This window comes from Xenopus laevis, chromosome 1L, assembly GCF_017654675.1.
Source record: "Xenopus laevis strain J_2021 chromosome 1L, Xenopus_laevis_v10.1, whole genome shotgun sequence".
Classification (NCBI taxonomy): Eukaryota; Metazoa; Chordata; class Amphibia; order Anura; family Pipidae; genus Xenopus; species Xenopus laevis.
The window spans coordinates 182,920,439-182,947,655 of NC_054371.1; positions in this window are offsets into that span (position 1 = coordinate 182,920,439).

The window sequence follows — 27,217 nt, forward strand, 5'->3', positions numbered from 1 at the left end:
GAATAACAAAACGTAAGCATAATCATTTTTATGAGGTGATCTTAAGCATTCTAGTTTATAATTATATAGAAGAACCTGAAATATTGACCTTTTTTGAAGTGTATTTTACTGGAATTCTGATATTTATCCTAATGTGGAATTTATCCAACAATGGGTTTACATGTGTATTAAAATAATTTGCCATTCTTAAAATGTAAATTGACATGTACTCTGTGTGGGTTAGTACCTGTTTCATAAAGGAGATTTGGTTAATATTTAAGATCTGTTTGTTTAATAAAATTGCCATTGATACAATAGTACATGATGGAGTTATATAATAAAAGGCACTAAGTTTGCCCAGGAGCAGTAACTCATAGCAACTAATCAGCGGGAAGCATTTACAGGTCACTTATTTAAAAGCAAGCATCTTATTGGTATCTATGGGTTTGTCACGATCGGCACTCAGAATCCAGAACCAATGCTAGGCTCCCTGGTCTCGGCTCTTGCTTCCGCCTTTAACAGCCGCCTTTCACCTCAGGTGAATAATAAGATAATAAGAGAGGAGCCAAGCTAAGGGTTCTGGACGAGCAGAGGGGCATGATCGTTAAACAAAAAGTCTTTGGGCAGAAGGTTTACCAGGCAGAGGTTGTGATCACAGAAATCAGGAAAGTCAGGCAGGCAGGGTCTAAAACAGGAATCAGAACACAGGATTACTAAGGATAGTAACTCTCAAAAGATGAACCTAACAACGAGCAATTAGTTTGAATAAAAGGCCCCTTTAAATACCTTTGAATTTGGCGTCATTGCGCACTGACGTCATCACGTCAGCGCCAATGCACCTATAAAAAGGGGAAGTGTACACCATAGAAACCGGCACATAGACAAAAGAAGAGCAGTGTGGTGGGCGTCCCCACCGAAGGCGCGGCGGGCGTCCCCACCGGCCCACTAGACCACTAGGGTGAGTGTTCCTCACAGGGTTGTTCTCCTGGGCAAACGTAGCACCTTTCATTACATATGGGTGTAAGCGTTTATCTCAGTGTTTCCTCTAATTTCTATTTGAACATATGCACAATTTAAAAAAAAAAAAATGTTTGTACAGAGGGGTGTTTGGATTATAATAAATACTAAGTCATTTCACAAAGCATTCTATTTGGCCACAACAGTTTGTTTAAAATGTGTACAGTATGTGCATGGAAACATTTATTTTATCAATTAAATGCATCAATTTGGTATTCTCTTTTCTTAGAGTATGCAATTAAGAGAAGAATGTATTTCGGATAAGAGAAGCTTTAGATTGTCGAAATGTATTTCTTGAAGCCAAACTATATTTACATGAATACATGAAGCCTTTTAGTTTTAGATCTTTTTTTTGGAGGTGCATTCAATGCTTCTACATTTCATGATAAAAATGTAAGATTCATTTAGAAACATTACATTTATGTTTTAAGTTCAAAAAAATATTTGATACCTTGAAGATTTTAAGAATTCAAAGTGATTGTAACAGGTAAAGAGAACTTTATCATTTAACCAATATACAGTATGTGAAGATAGTATAATTTAGGACTAAGTGATGTGTAATTTATTTTAACCCCATGCCTGACGGGGCTCTTTAGTGTTGCTGTACTGTGTATTGCTGGACAACATGTGGCTCTGCGTAGATCAAAGAATAAACCATAAATATAAACTATATACAGCCAGGTTCCTAAAATCTGATACCATAACATTTAGGATCTTAACTTGAAAGACTCCGAAACAATTCGCGAAATGACGAAAAATTTGCAAAACACATTGAAGTCAATGGGCATAAAAATTATTTTGATGTGTTACAATTTTTACACAAGCATCAATTTTTACATGTGCAACTTTTTATCCAAATGCATTAAAGTCAATGGACGTCAAAATAATTTTGACGCACGATCATTTTTACAAATACAACATTTTTGTCCAAATGCATTAAAGTCAATGTGCATCAAAATTATTTTGATGTGCGTCAATTTTTCACGAGCAACTTTTTTTCAACTATTTTCGACTGTGAATTTTCGCAGCAGTTTCACAAAACAATTCGCAGTTGGCGACTTGTGGAAATTCACAGCAAATCCATGTCTGGTGAATAAATTTGCCTTCAGTATGTCGGACAGGGGTGCCCAGGACATGACCACAGTCTACCAGTAGATTGCGGTAATGTTACTGGTAGACCGCGATCTGGGGCCCAGCTTTGGCAGGGAACTAGTGAGGGCGGGCGGTCTGGCTTGGGCTGAAGAGAAGGAGCGGCACGAAGAGGAGGAAGGAAGGGCGGGGAAACTACTCCCTCCTTCCTGCTTCTGTCTTACTGAAAATCTCGGCACTCGTTCCCGGATTCTCCCGACATTGCGGCCATGCTCAACGCGCTCTGTTCTTGCAAGTAACTCTGTTGTGTGTGGGGAATCATACGGCGGGCCTGTAGCACTGCCTCTCATCACTGCAGCTGTGTGAAGGGACGGCCATGGCCTCAGATGCGAAATATGTGCTGGAGAGTGAAGTGCTTAGGTGGGGATTGAAACAGGGGGCACATAGGTGGGGAATACTGTAACAGGGGGCCACATGAGTAGGGAATACTGTAACAGGGGGCATATAGGTGGGAATATTGTAACAGGGGGCACATAGGTGGGGAATACTGTAACAGGGAGCACATAGGTGGGGAATACAGTAACAGGGGGCACATAGGTGGGGAATACAGTAACAAGGGGCACATAGGTGGGGAATACTGTAACAGGGGGGCACATGAGTAGGGAATACTGTAACAGGGGGTAAATAGGTGGGGAATACTGTAACAGGGGGCACATAGGTAGGGAATACAGTAACAGGGGGAAGGGAGTGTGTTCAAACTTTCATAACCTGCCAAATTTTGTAAAATGAACACGGTAATTAGGGGGTGTGGACACAAAAGTGGACGTGGTCAAAACATTTCACTGCCCGTTATCATTTCACTGCCCGATCTCCTGATGGGGGCCAGGCATCGAGAGTAGATCCCAGTGTAACAAAGTCTATATTACAATTCAGTTAATGTACTTTAGGGTTTTAGGCTGGACATACAGTACTATGAGATTTGAATGCAAGCTACTCCTTCCACTGTCAGGCACAGAAAATGTTTTCCCAACTACACTACCTTTTATGCTTTTCTAAATATAATAATAAAGATAGAGTTTTTTATGATGTGTGTTTCAGTAAAAAAACTCAAGACAGTTCAAACCATGCTAAGATAATAGCTGCTCTAATTAAAAATCTTCATATTGAATTTGAAAATATTACTGTGTGTAATTCTAACATATTTTTATAAAATAATTTCTGTGTTTAATTCAGAGCAATATACACTCGTATATGTGTCCCTTGCTACATGGCATGCAATAAGAGGTTTTCCACTGTGGATCAAATAAAAGCACAATTTTAATTAAACTTTTATTAAAAAGAACTCTTTCATAGTTATATTGGGTATCTTTTTTTCTTCTTGCCGAATATGCTTTAAAACATAATGATTTAATCTCAAGTTTATATTATGTATAATGAAAGAAGAGAAATACACTACATTAATTCGGGGGGGGGGGGTAGGAATTACCAGGTGTTATTTAAAAGGAGTTTTTAGAATATCACAATATGTTACAAAACATAAACAGTTTATGTTGATTAGATTGTAATGAATATGCTTATTATACAGATAGATAAAAAGATAGGCTAACAGATACTAAAATAATATTGTAAACTTGTTCTAAATGATTCCAGCAGACATTCAGAAGAAAAGAGCTTCATATTCAGGAAGGGTCTTTTTCAGTTAGAGATGTAAAGTTGTTGAACTCTTTCTGTGAGGTTGTAGTACTAGTAGATACATTAGATAATGTCAGGAAAGGGTTGGATGGCTTTTAAGAAAGTGAGAATACTAGTTGATCCAGGGACTTGTCCAGTCATCATTTTGGAAGGAATTGTTCCCCCTGAGGCAAATTGATAAACCTTTTTTTTTTCCTTCCTCTGCTTCAACTAGCAGTTAAGAAACTTGATGGAAGTGTGTAAAAAGGTACAATTTTAGCTTGAAATGTAAATTAATCATTTGAGCCAGTAGGTAGTGCCAACCCATAAGGTAGGCCTGTATGGGAATATTCTTATAGGAGCCGAATAGTGATGGGCGAATCTGACCCATTTCACTTCACCAAAAATTTATGGAACGGTCAAAATTGGCCAAAATGCATTAAAGTCAATGGGCATTAATTTTTTTTGTTGCCTGGTGCAGTGCATCAATTTTTTTTGACACGCAACAATTTTTTTCACCCATTGGAGTCTGTGAACGTCATTTCTGTGGCGAAACTCAACACGTTTCTCTCATCACTAGATCAAGGGCAGGAGCTAGTGCACTTCCCCTTTGGCCTAAGATTTTCAGCAGACAAAACAGACAATTCCAAGCCAGAACAGGCAGCTGGCTGTACCCTTTCTGGCCTAAATAGTTAGATAAATAGATCGAAAAGCCTAAATTTAATGTATAAAAGAAGAATCCAGTAAAAAATGTGTAGGAAAACTCACCAGTCAGAACAGGGACCCAGGAGTTCATTCCCCAGACCATCAGCTTAAGAACGCTTAAGAGACACTTTTCTTCAAAAAACAGCAGGCTGACTCAAACTAGACTGTCACAAGTTTTATTTTTTAAAAAAGGGTCAGGGGGAGTGCCTATAATTAGTATAAAAGATGTAGTAAAACGAAAGAATTATAAGCCTGGTTATATATCACTCCACTTGTAGCAAAACTTTTAACTTGGCCATCCACATGCTGGGCCCTAGGACTAATGATCAGATGATTTATTGGGCCTATTGGCCAATGTTCTTCTTGTCCAATGGGATATTCATACCTGCCTGATTGCTAACTAGACACTTTTTGGCCATTTATATTAGGCCAGGCCTATGGACCCCAGAGAAGAGAAGTTATGCTGCCATCTTGGATATGTAGTATATATTTCCAAGATTTCTAAGCAAGCATAATCTTACAGTATTAAAAATCACTGAACAGAACACTAAAATAGGTGAGAGTAATGCTACTGGGTCATCAATCAGATAACCTACAGTATGTATAAAATTATTTCTCATATTGGATTTCAAACTTCAGTTAAAAAAAATGAATTCATTGATTGCAAGTATATTCTAGAGAACTAAGCACCCAAACAATATTTAGCAACACAAATAGAATGTACATTAAACAAAGAATAATATAATGTATTGCTAATGGATATAAGGGAACAAATCAGTTTAAAAAGGAAAAGCTGACTGAAAATCTCACAGACATTACATAATTTGACAGCTCACAAACAGAACTGTCACTTTAACAAACCAAATAAGTAAGCAAGTCTGCCCTGTAAGAGCAGAGGGTCACTAACACAGGTTGCAGATGTCAGCCTTAAAGGCAAAGACCTTCTAAGAGCTGAAAAATAAACATGGTGATAAACACAAATACCCAGATGCTCCGGTGTGTCACTTTCAATTTATGTTGTATTCTGCTCTCAGCAAAATGAACATGCTGAGTGTTCATAAACACAGTACTGTTATTATTCTAACAATGCTACAGTACCAAGATGTCTAAAAACATTGTTTGGTTTTTATAATTAGATGAGTAAACAGACATTGTTCTCATTTCAGAATTCTTGAACATTGCTTTTTTTTATTTTGCTCATTTTATAACCTGCTGTGCAAAAAAAACATTTTTTAAGTCAGTAAGAAAATTAAGCATATAACAATGCTTATTAATCTTTATTCCTATAGAGCCAATATATTAGCAATAACAGTTATTTAGCCAGTCATATCAGTGACTCTAATTTCCCTATCACAGGACATATGCACATTCACCTATGTTAAAATTAATTATCCAACAAGTTTTTATTTTGTTTTTATAATCTACAATTATGTTTTTAAAATGTGGGAGCCAATCAGCTGCTTGCTTGTTAGCTCTATTTTGTTAATTTTTTTCATGTTGCTCTTAAATGCCTCTTTTGGGGTGTCAGAAAAGGAATCCCTTATGCTGGTATAGCCAATTACTGCCACTGTACTTCATATGGCTGCAAACAACAGCCAATCATAGTCCTTTTCAGAAACCCCAGCAACTTATTTCATTCTTGTGTTGCAATCACTTTCCTTAGTTAAAGGTGGCTCATGGTTTCCAATCTGTAGAGCAGTGATATCCAACCAATGGCTTGTGAGCTAGTATTGACTTACCAATTTTATGATTAGGGATGTCGCGGACTGTTCGCCGGCGAACTTGTTCGCGCGAACATCGGCTGTTCGCGCTCGCCGAATGTTCGCGAACGTCGCGCGACGTTCGCCATTTCGGGTTCGCCTTACCTGGCGCTTTTTTTTGACCTCTCACCCCAGACCAGCAGATACATGGCAGCCAATCAGGAAGCTCTCCCTCCTGGACCACCCCCACACCCCCTGGACCACTCCCCTTCCATATATAAACTGAAGCCCTGCAGCGTTTTTTCATTCTGCCTGTGTGTGTTTGCAAGAGCTAGTGTAGGGCGAGAGCTGTTAGTGATTTGAGGGACAGTTGATAGTAAGTTTGCTGGCTAGTAATCTACTTGATACTGCTCTGTATTGTAGGGACAGAACTCTGCAGGGATTTGAGGGACATTTCAGGTTAGGTAGCTTTGCTGGCTAGTAATCTACCTTCTACTGCAGTGCTCTGTATGTAGCTGCTGTGGGCAGCTGTCTGTCCTGCTGCTGATCTCTCATCTGCATCTGTTCTTCAAACCACTGCCACCTAGCTGTGTGAGTTTTTTCACATTCTGTCTAAATATCAATAATAATACCGTCTCCAGAAACACCACCTGAGTGACGTAGTGTGATTTCTGCCCTTTACAGCACAAAATGCAGCGCTGTGTCAACAATGGATTTTTTAGAAACATATTTGCCCTTGATCCCCCTCTGGCATGCCACTGTCCAGGTCGTTGCACCCTTTAAACAACTTTAAAATCATTTTTCTGGCCAGAAATGTCTTTTCTAGCTTTTAAAATTCGCCTTCCCATTGAAGTCTATGGGGTTCGCAACGTTCGCGAACCGTTCGCATTTTTGTCCGGACATTCGCGAACATGTTCGCGAACTTTTTTTCCGACGTTCGCTACATCCCTATTTATGATCATAAATTTGTAACTAAAAACCCCTGTTTTTATAAACACATGCACTTGCATATATACTGAATTACTTGTGAGACAGAGGACCAGGGAATGTGCATTGATTAATTGGACAAATCAGTTGCACTTCATTGTATTTAAACACATTTTTACTTTGCCTTGGAGTGCTCCCACAACATGCTACTCGTAAACCCTGGATATTGCTCCCAGTGGCCTCAAAACAGGCACTTGTTTTTGAATTTCTGGCTTGGAGGCAAGTTTTGTAGGCATAAAAACTATGTGTACAACCAAACAGAGCCTCCTGTAGGAGCCAATCACAGCCCTTATTTGAAACCCACAGGAACTATTTTCATGCTTGTATTGCTCCCCAACCATGTGGCTCATGGGTAAAAAAAGGTTGGTGACCCCCGGTCACCAACCTATAAATTATAAAGATTCTATAAATTATTCACTACAGAACAGGGATAGATTTGATATTTTGACATTACATGGAGAAATACACTTTTAATTAAATGTATTATATATTAATTTTGTATACATTCATACCCTTGAAAGTGTGCTTTTGAAATTTAAATGTTAGCAGGGCATCCAAACATACTTCTGTTTTTCTGGCCTCTCTCTTTTATCATTCAGACAGTTTTGAAAGGCAAACATCATCCCAGTCTCTTAGATCTTTTCCCAGTGGGACATTCACTTTATTGTTTCAGAACTGAAATAACTGGATTTCTCTTTTACTGAAAATTCAAAAAACTTCTATAAGGTTTATGAGCTTTTCATGTTCTCCAAAGTATTTGGCATTGCAGAAACCTATATCTTATCTATCACCCTGCTCAGCATGATTCCAAAGAAGGATACAGTCAAAAATAAATATATTGGTCAAAAAGATATGGGTGAAGCATGAGCTTTAGATGTGTACATTGAAAAGGGCATTCTACAATGTCAACCTAATGATGTTGGTATTACTGTCAGTTAAACTTGTCTTGACTGTGTAATTCAATTTGCAGTCATGTAGTGCCTGTGATAGTTTAGTTGTCCATCTCCAATCTACCTCCAGTATGAAATATGATCATTTACTGGAAAGTAGGCACCTATGATTCAAAATACCATTTCATAATATGAAGATGTTTACACAAGTGCACTCATAGCCTTCACATGAATTTCAGCACAGTTTTGGTAAGTGAAACCAGCTATACCTAGTTTTCTGTAAGCAGAAATAAGAATGCACTTGCCAATTATCATGTAGTGTTCATGAGCTTGCCATGTACTGAATTGCCAATAATGTTATAGTTACTACCTTAATTGACTCATGTAACCTTCTTATCTGAAAATGTGTTTCTCTAACTATAAATAACAATAGTTTTCACCTATTTAAGTCCCACCTAGGATAAAATATTTGCTCATTGTCTCATGTGCCTCCTGTGGCTTTTTGCCATATTACTTTGCTCTGTAAACCAATTCCTTCACAGCTCTCAAGCTCATTGTCGGACTGGGTTCAGACTTCCCCCCCAGCCGCAGAGCCCCCTCTCCCATCCCAGCCACAACTCACACCTCCCCCTACATTGCAAACTTGGGGTCAGGGGCAAAGGTAAGTAGCAGGTGTTTAGGTTCTGGGTCTGGGCCGGTCCAATGTAATAAAAATATATAGAAGCTGGGGGTTGCGGGGTCATTGGCATGGGGTCACATATATATTGGCATACTAAAATGGAGAAGACCAAGGTTTTAAGTTTTTTAAAACTCTTTAATTCTGTTTACATCAATGAGGCACCACTTATTAATGATGGAGTCCTTTTTAATGGAAGAGAGTCACTTAGTTAACAGAGACAAGATAATTATAAAGTAAACAATGACTCTGGTCTTGAAAGTGTTTATCACATGCTACCAAAGAAAAGTAGTTATGTTGTTGCTAGAACACTTTCCTTTGTCCACCATTTTTTTATATTTGCCATTGGATCAAGAGATTGACTATAGGCCTATTGAGTGAACAGTTTTGAATATTGATATTGAAACATATTTCACATCACACAACTATGCATCGGCAAGCATGTAAATCTTGAAAGTCACTGTCCATAATTATAATCTATTGTTGTTTTGTCTACCTATTGGCAGAGCCAGCAAGAATCGTGTGTCTATAGAAAGAAAAAGAAGCTGGAAATTATAAAAATCCCTTGTTGGGCCATCAGATGAACAGTCTAGCACTAGCGGGTTAAACCTAATGGATAGTATTTTTATCTCAAATTAATTACTTATAACTAGATATTGCCTAAATGCATAAATGATTTCCTTTTTTACATTTCAAACTAGACTAGATTTCAGTAATAAAACCTTTTGCTTTATAATGTAGTAGATGCACTTTTAAAAATAGGACTGTGCAAAGCATATCATGTTTTTATAACAAATTTACTTTTTTTGTAATTATTTTCTTTGCTTGCCCACTTTCAAGCTATGATAGGTACACCAAAAGACTGTTATTTAATCATTATCACTTGAGTGCAATGAAAATATATGTTGAATTTGATATTGATGTGTACTAATGGAAACCAACAATAGCTCCATTCTCTTCCTATTCGTATTTCATTTTATATTCCCAGTGCAATATTTTGTAGAGAAAGCTCAAATTAATAGCTTATGAATACATTCAAGCTGTGCCGTTGACGCATTGCCATTTATTTTTTTAGTGGCCTTTCCCCCAGCCAGCTGTTTGTTTTACATTCCAGACATTTCTCAGTGAGCACTGAATTTTGGCCTCCCACCAATACTTTTGCTTTATGCAGCTGTGCAAAAAAATGTTATTGTTCTTGTTTCAAGCACATGTACACAACCAAACCAAGATGAAGAATTAAATCCACTTAAAGTAAGGATTTCTTCTAAAGCCAGAAAACAGAAACTTAAGTGTTTTCTGGCTTGATGTTTTGGAAACAAAGAAGAAAAGCCAAGAAAGCAATACAAAATGGAGAATTTTTATGTTTGTGTGTGTCTGTGCCAAGAATAATTTAAAAGAACCACATTGTTAAAAAGCTTTCAAACAGGGATAAATCCACATTTCCTTTTCATTGCACAGAACATCATATTCTCCTGGAGGTCTTGTTATTATTAGTTACTACTAATGAAAATGTTGTTCATTATTACAGTTATTATTATTACCACATATTTATAAAGCTCCATCATATTTGCACTTCTTACTTAGTGCTGTACATTAAAACAATATATTAATAGGGGATCTAAACAATAATAAAATATACAGTAATTAACTACAAAATATAACTGCAATTAAGATGAATTGCCATGTGAAAATCGACAAGAGGACCGAGGTCCCTGCCCTGTAGAACTTAATGTATATATATATATATATATATATATATATATATATAGTGAATAAAGCACCCCCTCTTGTAAATTATAAGGATATTATAAGTTACCAAGGAGTTTCACGATAATATAAAAACACGAGACCGAAGGCCAAGTGTTTTTATACAGGTCATGGAACTCCAAGGTATTCAACGTTTTTTTCCTGCTAATCCTTCATTCAAGCTAAGTAAATGTGCCCCTAAGTGTGTAATGCACCTGAGGAAGGGGTTGTGCTCCAAAGCTTGTGCCACATCTCTGCTGCAATAAAATTCTTTGAAGGCAGAAGCCTAAGTATGGTGTGCTTCCTTTTCCCCTTTTTCAAGTGATTAACTGTTTCAAGTCCTTATCAGTTTAGTCAAGACGGTGCCATTAACCCTTGTCAGCTGTTTTACCTGCAAAGCAACTTATTCCTGCTAAATACTGTGCTGTTAACCCTTGCTTGTCTGTGTTGCCTGGTGAGGCTTATTACTGCATTATTCTATATTGACTGCATGGTTATCTACCTAAGTGGGGGGTTTACATTATCAAACCCTGGGATTCATGAGGAATCTTTTGTTACCAGTACCTGAAGAGCAGAGACTCTATTAATCCTCAGGTATATATATATATAAGCAGCTAGTAAGTTGCAGGGAGTGCTGGTCTGGAAACTATTGGTGTATGCAAAATTACCGTGCACCCCTCTCTTTTCTATATTGCCTTGGAGTGTGGATACTCATTGGAGAATTTTATATATATATATATATATATATATATATATATATATATATATATATATTATTGCTGCTTCAGTACAGGATTCACCACATTACTACATTAAATTCCTAACACTTACATACACAAATAGAAGAATATTATATATTAAATATAAGTGTCAGCAGTAGTAATGGGGGTGCATCAAGCAATGTGCTGGGTGGAGTGAAGGGAATAAAGGTTTGGAGGTTTATGAGGAGGAGTTTGTAAGTTATTCATTGTTTTATGGTAAGCCATAATAAGGGTATTATCAGCATGCAGATGATAATTAAACCCAAATGAGTGGATGAGATCTCCCAAATACAGAGTGTGCTGGGAGAATAACAGAGAAGTACAGAGCCTTGTGGCACCCCTACATTAATTGGAATTAGGGAATTGTAGCAAGCAATACCAGTCATCAGCAGGAAGAGCCAGCAAAGAGTATTTAAAAGGGGAACATTTTCACAATGGTACATTTAATTCTAATTGAGGCTGGTGTTAATTCTTCAATGTACATGAGTGAACGTGTGAAGAAAGTGTGAATTGTTGTGAAACAACTATGATAAAGTAAGGAGCAAAACAAAATATGTGTTGAAACTTACATTTTTAACAAACATCACATTCCTGGAACACCCTGAGACAGAAGCTGGTACAGCTAAACAACCCAACTCCAAAGCACATAAAAAGAAATGTGATCTATGCTGTCCATTGTAGTTGCTCAGATCTATATATTGGGGAAACAAAACAACTGTTCAGTCAGAGGGAAAACTACTCAGTACAAGACTCAGTAGTCTGTCTTCCTCTAAAGAAAAGGGACACTACTTTGAGGACAGAAGCATGCATATTTCAGAGAGTGAAGACATGGTTTGAAAGAGGTGAGAAGAGGCCAGTTATACCAAACTGGAACAATTACCACTAAACAGACTTGTGACACCACTTTTCAGCAACATATAATGCCACTTTCACACTTCCAGTCATGTATCTTCAAGAATTCATACCTGTCTCAATAAGAATCATGGTATCATTGTGACTGGTTCACATTTGCAAACCTCTGTGAGTTTCATATAACTGCTTACTGAATAGTTCAATTGAACCATTGTAATTGGATGTTGGTGACTGTATTTCCATTTAGGGTTTAATTACAAGGGTTGTCCCTACCACTCAGAAGAAGCTGAAAGAAGCTACTCAGATGAGTGGTGAAACATTTTCAAGAATAGTCCAGTTGCTTTAAACTTATTTCTACTTGATAATGAACACTTTTGATCCTTCATTTAGTCTTTGCATTTCATTGTAAGGCTTGACAGGGGTGAGTGGAAAGGCAGGAAGTGTTTGTTGTTTGAAACAGAAATGTTTTTCAAAATAAACCAAGGGGGATTTCTCTTGAACTGATTTTACAGAGATATTTTAATTGTCCCCTTTCCCTCACTCTGCAAATATCATGATGGATGGTAATAATGGCTTTAAAATGTAATATTTATAAGAAACCCATACCTATTTACACTACCTCAGGGTGGGCGCAGTACTGTGTTTTTTTTTGCAGTGGAATGTGTGTAGGATAACCAAGGGGTACACTATAACCTTTATCCTGCAACCAGTATCAGGGGTTTGGGAATCTGGGTCTCCAGAGACTTTTAAACCTACCCATTTAATTAATATCAGGGGGGATTTGTTTGATGAGTCGTGCATTAACCTTTCTAAGCACTGGAGTGAGGATATAAAATAAATATTGTGCAAATCAAAGCTATGTACTTTCTCCCTGATTGAATATTTGAGGTTAATATTAAATTTTGTCCCAGTCCTCCTTACTGGACTGGACTCCAGCTCACTCCATACTTGCCGCTGACATGAGGAATAAAAGTTTGTGACCACTGTTAAGAGTCACTCACATGTAATCCACCAAAACAATAAAATCACTCTGTTTTAAAAGCCAAGAGATCAACAAGATGAAAAAAAGTAACTTTCCACTTAAAGTATGTATAACAACACAATTAAAAGATGAAGAGGGAGGACGAGGGCATGCTACTTCTGAATTTTTTTTAAAAAATATATATTGATACACCCAACATATGGCATTGCTAATATAAATCAGCAATGTCAAAACCTCTTTTTTCCAGGCTACAAAACACTTCTTTAGTCATGTTGGTGACAGAAAAATAACAGCTTTATGTGTATAAAAGCACAAAGCTCCAAAATAGCAATTCTTTCCAAACCCTACTTAGAATGAACTTGTTGGAAAATGCCCAGCATTAGATTACAGCTCATGTAAGCATTTCATTTTTCTATCAGAGTAATATTTTCAGAACATTGCCACATTTATATTTAAGTGGGATCAGCTGTGCTCTAAAATGTTTTAAAGTGGTAACTTCAAGGCTTTCCATTCAGTGCAGGTACATTGTAATTTATTTATTCACTGCCAAAGACATTCTCTATTACAGATGTCTTTTATCCAGAGTATTTGTTTCAAGGTGTATAGAAGTCTCAAACAATTATTATTTTTGTTCGCAGTGGCACTTTATTTTTCTGCGCACAATTTATTTCAGCCTTATATTGAATGCAATTTATGCAAGTTTAAATGTGTTCAAATAACAAAATATACAGAATAACCTCAGATGCACCAGGGAATAGTTAAGCAAAAGGCATGCAGAAGCACAACCTTAATGGGAGCAATACAAACCAAGAAATCTATACTGTATATTCTCTTGATTGGAGGTAACAGAAATGTGGGTCGGTTGGAAGAAGCAGTATTATTGTAGTCAAAGCCAGTGAAGGTCAAAATAATTAGATAATGGCCCAGACTTATTTTGATAAGAATGTTTATCTCCTAATTACATTCCAGATTTTTCCATAGAGCCATGTACAGTTCAATGAGAACACGTATAGTATCATTCTTTATCACATGAGAACTCTATTGAAGTCTACTCAAAAAACTGAAAATGAGTTAGGAGAAAAGTTTTATCAAATTGAATGGTGATAAACCATAAAATAATTTCTCGCTGATTTCAATCTGACCAAATTTTAAAACTGATAGCTTCATACATACCCATAAGGGGCATCTATGGATTAGACAGAAATAAGGGTGTTTTAAGAAACAGGTATAATTCAGGGAACATCTCACTCTTTAAAACACATTGGACCTGATTCAATTAATTGAGAAAAAGTTATCGCACAGTTTAGCACATAAAAAAATTATGGACGAGAGTCAATTCAATGAGAAAATTTTTTTCTCCAGATTCAGTTCCATTTTCTTCTATGGTCTTCAATAGAGTTTTCACAAAAACTGTGAGATAAGGTTTTCTGAATTGAATTGCATCTCAAATTGAATATCATCCATGACTTTTCATGTGATAAAACATTTTCTCACTGAATTGAATCTGCCCAATTTTTGTGATGGCAGCATGATAGGAAGAAGATGACAATGAAATGAAGAGTCAATCAATTACACTCAAGGATTGTGCTTACCCAGCTGCAACTCAGGACAGATAAAGTAAATAAATTAAATAGAGCATGAGATGCATAAACATAATTGTCATCATTTAGAGGTCCATTTACTAACAATTGCGTGTAGTGTTTCCTCACAAATCTCTAAACATTTGCGGTTTTCCTATTTTTTTTAAAGCTCTAAAATTTTAAGATTTATTAAATGTAAAAACCACATGGTTTTTATGATGTAGTTTTTATTTCTAAATTACTCAGATAAGCTATTGTTTCTCCAACATAATATGCCTGAAGGAGTCCCAGTGGGACTTGGATTTTTACTATTGAGAGCTATTCTTATTTCTACCAGGGAGACAGTTTCAAAATGAATATCTGTGTACCTCAAAAATATATTTGAGGGGAAAAAAACCAGAAAAATAATATAGTGTAGTATTCTTAATTAGTTTGCCACCAAACAAATGTTTAGGGTCACTTAACTCAGTGCACCCCAAAGATTGCCTTTAACTGTGGTGAATGGTGAGAAATAACACATAAAATGTTGTGCTTATTATGGGTGATGAGAGAGAATGGGTTATAATTAGTACCCGCACTATAATCAGCGGTGGTTCTGGTGGTCTATTATACTCACAGACAACAGGTGATTAATGGCATGTATCAAGTATGGATATTTCATCACTAAATCACAGAAGAAGAGAAAGAGTACTGACCCATACTGTATATCTGCACCTTCCCATCCACAGCATCCAAAGCTCATGTGTGTAAATAAATAAAAGGTAACTTTTAATAAACCATTAAAATTGATGTCCAGTATTTACAATTAAAAATTGGTTAACAAGCAGGAGGACTGATTGACCTGGGCAGGGTAAGTGGGTTCTTTAGGTCGTGAGCTATTGTGACTATATGGTAGATAAGTGCTACCAGACACTCTTAGCGTATAGCAAATTCAAAATGCCCCAGAGATAGACGCCGGTCACACCAACTGAAGGATTTCACTCTCCGTGAAATCAAGCTTGCCATTAAAGAAATAAGCTCATGGGAGGATGTGATTATAAAACCGTCAGATAAGGGTGGTAACATAGGCAGCAGAAGATGGTTTTGGCAGGAGGGGCCATGGTGAACAATAGAGGCGGCGCGTACAGTGCCAAAATTTTGGCCATGCCCCCTTTTGGACACTCCCTTTGGACTCCACCCACTTTCCCGTGTGCTTTAACTGAATTTTCAAGACAATCAAACCATAGCAGTGGGGGCAAAATTTTTTAAAATCTGTCACTGCAGGAAGGGGGTATTAACACCACATGTACAATTTTAATTCAGTGCTGTGAATGCTGCACTACAAGCACATTATGGGGAAAAGGGGAAAAAATATTCTGTCACCTAAAGTACATTACATGCAGAGACTGTGAGGTACTCAAAAGACATACAAAGGAGCAGTACTGATCTACCAAGAACATAATAAAGAGAAGGCACCACAAGCACTATAAAAACATTATATAGTATGAAGCAGAGGGCACTGCCACACCAGTAATTTAGTTTGAAAAAATACACTTCTAGCCTTTTAGCCTAAGTAAAACCTGTCTAACTTCTAGCTTATACAAAGGAAGGAGAATAACCCCTTCTAAAGCTTCTCCAATTTGCTTCAAAAAATTTCTTCCTGACTCCAAGATGCAATTGAACCATATTCTGGATTAACTTGGTACTAAGATCTTTAACCCTGTATTTTCTGTATAACCCCAACCAGAAAGCAGGATGGCCCAATAGAAATTCCATGTATAAATACCCATAGAACTCATAGCTGAATGGCAACTTAATTTATAAATCACCAGAATTCACAGCATAATTGCCACTTAATTCATAAATACCCCCAGAATTCATAGCAGAATGGTAATTCCATGTATAAACCCCCAGAACTCATAGCAAGATGTCATGGTGGCAATTCTATGTATAAATACCCCCAGATTTCATAGTAGGATGGCACAGTGCAATTCCATGTATAAATGTCCCCAGAATTCTTAGTAGGGTGGCACACGGGCAATTCCATGTATAAATACCCCCAGAATTCCTAGTAGGATGGCACAGGCTCAATTCCATGTATAAATACCCCCAGAATTCATAGTAGGATGGCACAGGGGCAATTCCATGTATAAATGCCCCAAAACCCATCACAGGACGGCAAAGGGGCAATTCCATGTATACATATGCCCAGAACTCAAAGCAGGATAGCAAAGGGGCAATACCCCCCAGAACATATAGCGGGTGGCAAAGGGGCAATTCTATGTATTAATACCCCACAACCCATAGCATGATGGCAAAGGGGCAATTCCATGTTTAAATACCCCCCAGAACAGATAGCAGGGTGGCAAAGGGGCAATCTATGTATTAATACCTCACAGCAAAGTAGATGGGTGCATTGGCAATGATGATCAGCCACTTACCCTCACCTAGGAGGATTCACAAAGTGAGGTGGAATCCTAATCGGCCACAGATCTGAAGTCTCAAATGTAGCAGACACAGGTCAGTGTTGCGCGTGACATGCCAATGTGCAACTCCAAAGCCTTGCCTGGGCATGACCCTCCTACCCCTAGATGTGCTCTGTCATGATGTGCTGTGGTGCGTTATCTGTCGGGCGGGCCACCGAGGAAGCAGGGCAGCGAGCACTGGTGCATTTGGCCCCCTGCTCCCCCGTAGCTATACCTTAACTGACCAAAGCTCAGCTTCTCTTCTGGGCTCCCATCTATGCGGCAGGCGGAACTTCCTTTAAAGATACAGGCATGCACCAACACACAAAAAGACCGGCAATTTTTTTTTCTAAAAAAAAAAGTATAAATCGGAGGAGTAAAATGCTGGGGGGGCTATAGCCCCTGTAGCCCTCCTGGTTCCGATGCCTATGGGTGGTAACATTGTGATTTGGCCATGGGTTATGTATCTTACGGAAGCTTTAAAACAACAATATACCTCATGCTATCGCAAATTACCTGGGGACCCAACCATTCGTTTCAGATCAATATATAGCAATTTGATCACAGATGGTTTATAGACAGGTCTAATCACCAAAAGTGAGTCCGGGCATTACGTAATGACATCTCGGTCACCCCCACCTTCTACATGCTTCCCAAAGTACACAAAAACTTGACGTAGCCCTCTGATCACCCTATTGTGTTGGGTAATGGCAATATATGCAAAAAAGCAAGCCAATATATTGACATAAAATTGCGGAAATTTGTGACCTCTCTCCCCTCATATATAAAAGACACTGGTGACCTATTACAAAAATTAATGGAAGTTAAAGTGGAAAAGGGTACTTTTTTAGTGAGTTGTGATGTGGAATCTCTCTATTCCTCTATCTCTCATAAACAAGGATTACATGCCATAAGATATTTCATGGAGACAGAAAGTGATTGGGACAGCGAGTATATAGACTTTATATCAGACCTCACAGATTTCTGTCTCAATCACTTCTTTGTATTCCATGAAAAATTCTACCCACAAATAAGAGGTGTCGTGATGGGTGCAGCATTCGCTCCCACATATGCTAACCTATTTGTGGGATGCGAATTGGGCCTTTGGTGACCAAATGGCCCAATATATCAAATACATATCATACTGGTTTTGTTATATTGACAACCTGGTGTTTCTCTGGACAGGTACCAAAAAGAGTTTAACTGAATTTCTCAAATGCTTAAATAATAACTCTCCTAACATCAAACTCACACATACCATCAGTAATGTGAGTATTGATTTTCTAGACATCACCATAGTCATTCAGGAAGATGGCACTATTGGCACTGATTTGTTCGGTAAAACGTCTGCGACTGACTCTATACTACATTTCCAATGCCATCACCCGATGGCAACTAAGAGAGGAATCCCTGTTGGAGAATTCCTACGTCATGTCGTAATTGTTCAGACCCACAAGCTTTTACGAGGAGGGCAAGTGAACTCACCACATGTTTAGTACAAAGGGGTTACTCAAATAATTTAATTTGAAAAGCCCATTTGACAGCACTCAAGACCCCTAGGAACAATCTGATAGTAACACGTAAACAATCTCCAATAGGTGCTAAGTTGGGCCCAAGACCTTTGACCTGTTGCAGATGAGTGCCCAATCTAAGAGATCGGTTAGTTACAAGCCATTTTTCCAGACAGGACCATACAACTAGAACGTGTACCTCAGCATGTGGCAAGTGTAAAGCCTGCAAACATAGATTTGGCAGGAAGCACCTAATCAAACACAGTTTCACATGTAATACTGATACTATAATTTACATGTTAACCTGGCCCTGCAATAATATATATATTGGTAAAACTAACCGAGCTTTCAGAAAGAGACTTTTCAAGCATATCCATAGTATAGATAATGTGTTGGATTTGCTGAAAGCTAACAAGAAATTATCACCGGTTAGCCGTCATTTTTATGAAAATCATGATCATTCAAGCAGAGACCTGAAAGCAATGGGTCTCTCTAAAGTATCCCTGGGGGGGGTGACCTGGAAACAGCCCTCTTATCCAAGGAGAGTGAATGGATATTTATAATGAATGCAAATGGGCTGAATGAAAGTATTACCATGAATGTTTTCATTTAAGAACCTGATACTTACCAGTATTAAATTGATTGCAACAATAGTATATCCATATACTTGGTTACTAGTATCAATTTGAAATGTCCAAAGTACACATAATAACTCTCCACTGACTAGCAATAGAGTATCACTTTTGGTAATCCTAACATTTCAATTCAATATGTGTCCAATGGGCAGTTTGGGATACTGTACCACAACGGGTTTAGTATATATGGTTACATTCTATTGCAATGCAAGGCATACAATATACGATAAATAGCTTTTTAGTTAGTGTCCTTTGTTCCTTCAGATCAGTTATTTTAGGAGCGCTCAGTTCGCAATGGGCGGCATTAGATATATATACAGTCAGTAAGCCCAGTTGTGTGTGCTTAAGGCACACAGCGCTGTGATACAAGGTGGGATTCAATCACTGGCATCAACTGATCGAGTGCGCCTAGATCACCACTATATGGGAGGGATCTCGAAGTGGGTGAAGGGGTTGGCACGGAGTGTGACATCCTTCAGTTGGTGTGATTGGGTCATTTTGAATTGCTATACGCTAAGCTTGGCTGGTAGCACTTATCTACCATATAGCCGCAATAGCTCACCACCTAAAGAACACACTTACCCTGCCCAGGTCAATCAGTCCTCCTGCTGTTAACCAACTTTTAATTGTAAATACTGGACATCAATTTTAATGGTTTATTAAAAGTTACGTTTTATTTATTTACACACATGAGGTTTGGGTGCTGTGGATGGGAAGGTGCAGATATATGGGTCAGTTCTCTTTCTCTTCTTCTGTGATTTATTATTAATTATGTGACTCTGCACACCATTCTCCTATGACTGATGGTCGGTGCTCCCCAATACCTAACTTTCATCACATATTTTATCACTAGTTCCAACACTTCCTTTCTCCTTCTTAGGTAATAAAAAGTGACATGTGTAGAAGCGTTTTTTATCTTTTAATAAACAAGTAAATATGACACTCACAAAAGTATTGTATAGATCCGCATTAAAATCCACAGTAAAATTAATAAGGGCAGCTTTGCAGCAGTAGGATGTCTCTCTTGCGCCTCTCCAGCATCTCTCAGAGTCCACTGGGGATGTCTCTGCTCCCCAGCAGCACGCCTCCGCACCACCTCGTCACCACTGACACGTTTCGCCGTTCAGTATTTAAACTAGCAGATAAGGGAGGGGAAACTTCTGTATTGGTAACTGTGTGTGCTCTCTCCTTGTGTCTCCTCGTGAACAGCTCTGACTAGGAAAGACATGAGAAGATAGTTGTGGATCCCGACACAAAGGATCCTATGTGGCTGTGCACACACAGTCACCAATACAGAAGTTCCGGCAGAAGAGAGGAGCCTGACAAATTGCTGGACTGGGAACACACTGTGTTTGGGATTCACTTTTGTGAAAATATTTTAAGCTGTTATCTTGTGTCAGGGAGCTGTTATCTTGTTACATTTCAATTATTCTGTTGGGGGGAAAGGAAGGCAGGTGAAATCACTCCAACTTGTAGTGCAGCAATAAAGAGTGATTGAAGTTTCTCAGAGCACAAGTCACATGATTTGGGCACCTGGGAAACTAACAACATGGCTAGCCTCATGTCAGATTTCAACATTAAATATAAAAACTGGGTTTCAGTGCAGAAGTCTGCTGGAGAAGCGCTTTTAACTGATGTGTTTTGAAAATAACATGTTTTCCCATGACAGTCCTTTTAAATATAGAAACAAGGAAAGGACTGGATACAGAGGAAAAGAGGATCCTTCCAGAGGATCCTTCTCGCAAGAGCCTATGGTCTAAAGATCATAAGTAATTCAGCATTTTAAGGTTTTTTTCAAATTTTTATTTGCATTATTTACTTGTTCAATTGCAAATTTTCAAAAACAAGATAAATATATATATCTATTGACAGTTTAAAAATGGTCTTTGGTTTATCTTCACTTGTATATTGCATTGTGATTTGTTGTGCTTTAGTTACATTAATATTTGGCATGAATTAATTTTTTGGAGAAGAATTTTATATCTCTATAATGGGAATGTTTTGAGTGCATTTAAATGTGTCCACCTAAGCTGTTTTAGATTTTAGCCCAGATATTTGTCTGAGAAGCATCCAGACATGGGCGGAGGAGATGCTGATTTGGTCTGAAGGGAATCTACCTGTGTAGAACAGGAAAATATATATAAAATTAATTTAGAGGCCAATTTGCAAGTTTCAAGTTCTTTACAGAATCTCAATCTTGCTACTTCCCATAGACTCTAATGGGTGAAAAAAATTGTTGAGCGTCAAAAAAATATTGTCGCATTCACGAATTATCCGGAAAGGGAAATGGTCAGATTCGTCCATCGCTAGTTAACATCACTAAACAGTCAAAACAATTCTTTAGTAAGCTACAAAAAAACTTACATTGACAAAAAGTAAAAAGTAGTGGCCCATAAAAACACGTGTGAAAACAAGTCATCCCTACCCTGATTTTTTAAAAATTTTCATACTAACATTTTTGTAAATAAGCTCCTTAGACTCCATGTTTGAAACTTCTGCATCATTTCTAGAAACATTATATTACAACTGTCTGTACCACTGCAAGGATTTACGGTATTCCCATTATTTTATATTCCACTTAATGATGTACACAGGTCTAGGCATCGTTTATGCAACATAGAAACATTGCAATGAATTCAGTATTTCTGTTTGAGAAAAAAAAATGATACAAATGTATCTTAAACCTTTTAAAATGCATCTTTCCTGGCATGTTTTGGATCATCCAGTTAACAAATAAAGAAGACAGTTGTAGCTTTCATTATTTTTTAACTGCCTTGGAGACAAGTGGTGTTTTTAGCAGGTGTCTATAATCCTGAAACTATGAATTAGGCATGTTGGAAAGTAGAAGCACTTTGCTCATAGTTTTTAATGTGCCTACAGCAAGTCTCTGTATGCAAACAGCAGTCAGCATTCTTTCCTAATGCTTTACAAGTCTTTAAAATGAGTGCTAAGGAATTGCTTCAGAAACTGCAGAAAGCTGTCAGATCCCCAGTGAGATTTAATGAACACACTTGCCAGAGCAGAAAGTAAAAGAGAAATCTGCTTGTTCAGGAGCACACACGCTTTGGCTTGAAGCTGTCAGGCTCAGAACAAGAAGCAAGGAGAAAGATAAAGGCATAAAAATCTTGTCTCCATACATTTTACATCTCTTTTCATTGCATGTATTTTACATGTACGAATGCTGTGCAGAACATTTTCTTGCTTAGTGATGATCCGTACAAACACATATACCAAAACTCACCCTCTAAAAAAACTGGATCTGATATTTTAAGTGTTTTAGCAAAGATCCATTATACATTCACTTTGGTTACCTTTAATTGGCATCAAGAAGCACAAGACTAAAACTGCTCATTTTATAAAATCTCATTAAATATACCCCTTTACAAAAACAATAACAGCATGAAAAATTCCCTATATTTGCCTCTGCTACAGCAACAAACAATTGTCAAAGATACATGTTGTCTATTCAAGGTTTTAGATTAATCCCAAATGTTTACTTATAGTGTCTAGAGGCAGAAAGGAAGGTGAATGAGTATAGAGATTACAGAAATACCTAGCCAGATTTTTCCAAGCTAGGCTGAGCAAATCACTGCATAAGCAGACAGTTAATTGCAGAACTTGATTACGATTGCTAATCAGAAGCACTGAGAAACAAACTGCTAGAGATTAATTAGGCAAAGACCTTCAGAACAGCAGCAGGAAGCAACACAGTGACCTTTATTTATAGTCACTTAAAAAGAAGTGTGACTAAAAAAGGCAAGAAGCAAATCTGATTATTAATATTGATTGCTTAAGGAAAATGAATAATTTAGATGAGGCAGAAAAAATATCCATTAGGGGAGAACAAAAGAAATCTTATTTCTTAACCTCTGTTTAGCATTTGCGTGGTATATATTTTCCAATTAAGGGTTTGTAGAATGTCAAGCATGAACTGAAATTACAATCCACAAAAGACTCAATAAAAAAAACAAACATATGTATTGCAGCTGCTATGGTGGGCTGGCTGTGAGTACTATCTTAATTTTTTTTGGGGGGTGGGAGTGAAATAACAGTTTATATTTAAAGATTAGATTTCCTTGACACTATCTCATCTTTAGGTCAGATAATGACTCACACATGAATTAAGATAATATGTACAAGTATCAGATAACAAGCTTAAGAAAGAGAGGGTAGTTTAATGTGCATACCCGAAGAGGCTGAAGCATAATGAACACAAAGGAAGAAATGTAGAAGTGGGAAGCTTAGAAGGTTATTGGAATTTGCAAGTCTAGAATGCCAAGATCATACATTATCCAACATACATTTTTTTTAATTTTACAATTGACTTACATGAGGTCGCTCACTGGTTTTTACTTACAAAAATGATTGATTGTGCAGACAGGTGAAATATCCATATAGTCAATGTATTGACTCATTTCATGTGCCTATAATTTGCCTGCATTTTGGCAAACGAGTAAAATGAATTAATGGAAAAAATATGCACATTGTGAACAATTTTTCCTTTGTGTAGAAGATTTTTCCTTTTCCACCAACTAAGATATTTAGTGACTCATAAGCCAGTGGAAAAAAGGATCTAGCATTTTATAGATTGTTCCAGTTCATAGTGTATTTAATAACACTGGATTAGCTGTTATTTTGCTAAGTAAAAAACACCTACTTGCAGGGCCTTAAAATTGACAATGAAAATTGCAAAAAAAATTGTACAATTAAAATTGACAATGAAAAACTGCCATATGAATGATAGGTCATTCTGCAATGTGCTTTTGCATTCTTAGTTTTGCTAATGTTGTTCTTAATTGTTAATACATCCCCCATTTTGTGGCAGACCTGAGTTTACATTTGCTGTGTAGAATAAGACCAAATACAATTCTAATGTATAGTCAGATGCAGAGTTATTGCAAATTGTATTTGTTTGGCTCACTGGAAGCCAGAATATAATTGCTCTGCATGATGCTTTGGTTTGATTGATTATTTTACCTGTTTTTCCAGTATCAGATTAAATATAGTGCCTTTTTTTCCTAGAAGACATTTTAGCACAGTGAGTATTTGTTATTTATTTTTAAAAAGCAGACAATTTCTCTGAGAGACTGTAATAATTCTTTTTCTGAATCCCTATCTATTGTGGTTTGTGTATTTTTTAAAACAGACATAAAATTGGTATCTATGTACATAAGTGCATCTGTCTATCTAATGCAATATATATATATCATTTATATAATAAAGGTTGCCAGGGTATAATTATACTCACTTCCCCCATAAATACCAAACTACCAACATCCCTGGATGCTTAATACTTAAAGGTGCACACAATTCACAGTATTGTTGTCATTATCCTTTTAATTATATTTAACCCTTTCGACACCCCTTTGTCGGTGTTACACTCCACATGTGGTGCTTACCTGATGGCAGGGGACAAGGCTGAGAAACCACGCAGTGGTATTGGGAGAGACTGGGTACCTGCTACTTACTAGTGCAGTGTCTCTACCGGGTGGGATATGGGAATGCACCTACGGGTGACCCCACTAGGAATACAGTAATACAACACACACAGTATTTGTTAAACTGTATAACTGTTTATCTAAAATTAAATGGCCAACTAGTCCAAATAGCACTCCTAACCAGGCAAGAGTAAAGGCCTCACTATCTAACTTGCTTGCGCTAACTATCTAGCTAACTAAAGAAGGCAAAGTCCTTTAATGTCCTTCCACAAAACAGTCTCTGTATCTTCAAGCGCTTCTTTTGTGTACTGTCGCTTTAAACAGGATACTCACTCCAAATCCTCTTCGGATGCTTTACAGAGTTCTCTTCAAGCGAGTCCAGCACATTCAGACATACAGTGCAACTACCAGCCCCTTTGGATGCTCAGATAGGAATCTCCTGCTGGTTTCTCCTCCAGTCTGAAATACATTTACACACTCTGTCTCTCCAGGCACAATATGTGGCTTCCCTCTGCCAGCCTGATCCAAATGTCTGCTTTTGGTGAAGCCTCCCAGCTCTCTGGGCCTGCCTGTAATGTGTGGAACAGTACCACGCAATATTCTCCTTGTTAAAAAGCCTTTATTAGAGCTTTAGGGAATCACAGCAACGTTTCAGGCCATGCGCCTTTTGTTCCTTCTGCCACAATCTGTGTCTTCCTCTTCCTGCCAGCCACTCACAAACTGCTCTGTCACTTCCTGCTGCACTGAGATTATAGAACAGCTGGTTGCTAGGTAACAGTTTACAGCAGACAGACACAGGATCTATGCCTGTGCCCTTACATGGATAAGAGAAAGGGTTTTGCACTTCTTCCCTACACATATATATGCCTGACACTTTAACCTAGCATTTTACAGATGGTGTTTATCATTCATCAATCCCTGGCCGGTGAATCTTCCATACTAATACTGTATTAGTATTTCTACAACATTCATTAATCTATTTCCTGGTATTTTTACAGTGCCAACACATTTCTGCAGTGAACAGGGTTTATACAGCATTTATTCCCTCAATGGGGCATATGATCTAAGGTGGGGGAAAATACAAGGGAAATGTATGTGTTAAAATGGCAGAGTCATCTGTTATCTATCATTGCGCATTTTTTTGTATACATGTATTCATGCTATTTGTATTCACTATGTCATTTGAATGTATGCTACTTTTACGACATGATGGTCTTACCTTGTGTGGACTCTCTACAAAGCTTTATGCCTTTGGTCTGTGCATGAACATGTATTTCTTCAAAAATACATCAAGAAAAAAGTTTGTCTGCTACAATACAATCTGAGTGTGCCAATAAAGTGAGCTGAAAAAATTGATCCATTCCTCCCTATAGGTCTGTAAAAGCAAGTGAACTCAGTACAAAACGGTTTCTGTAGGAAAATTCCAGATTCCTGGGCTACAATAAAATATTATGCTATCTGCTGTCATGAAGTAATCATTGCCTAGAGTGCAATAACTAAATTTTTTTCTGCCTGGTTAGACATACAAATTGACTGTAGATTTATGATCCTTGGCAACAAAAGATTCTGTTTTGCAAGTTGAAGGTAATAAAAAGGAATATATCTCATTTATTTATGTTTAGTTCCCTATATAGCAATATATTATTAGTATTATTATTTTTGTAACATACAGTATCTGGTTTTCTTGGTGACCTAATATGTTTTTTTGAATTTGACATAAGATAAAACATTTCTATATAAATTAGAAAAAAAAAATATATATATATTTATAGAGAGAGAGCAGAGAGAGAGAGAGAGAGAGAGAGAGAGAGAGAGAGAGAGTCATATATTAAAACACAGTATTATAAATTGGAAGCAATACTTTATATCCTAATGTGCCTTTTTCAAGTACAGTGTTAGTTCATGTGGTTTAGCATGAAACATGATACTGTCATCAATAAATCTAAAACATAAAAATGCATAAAATGCATATACTGTATGATCTAAAATGCACTAAATAGGAATTACTATCATTAGGACACCTATTTAGTAACTAAACGGAAGCGGGGGTAGGGTGTTGAGATATTAATACCCTTGAACGCAAATTCACTGTGTTTATATTGTATCTGCCTTACCGAAACAATACATTTATTCATTAATTACCATGTGCTCTTAAACTTTTATTTCTGATGCCTTGAGAAGCTGATGACTTGTGAATAGTCGGGAAACATTCTGTTTTAAAAAAGTGACTATTCATGAGCTCAGAGGTTCACTGATCAGGAAAATGTGGCTGCTTTTAATGCCAGTGTGACAGGTTACTTTATTACTATGCCTCTCACAGCAATTTAACAGTTACCTTGGTAACGGATTGAGTGAGGTAATGGGATCATAGGCATTAGAGGAGAGGGATGGCTAGGTCTGAGAGGAGACCATCTGCTGGCTTATGTTCACAGGGTTGTTTACTGGCTGAAAGCTTTTGACAATCGTTGTACTTGTATGTAAATGAGGCAGGTTAAACAATAGTCTGGCCCTATTTCTCTGTACTGTCTTTGGTTTGCCTTAATAATTGCATTAA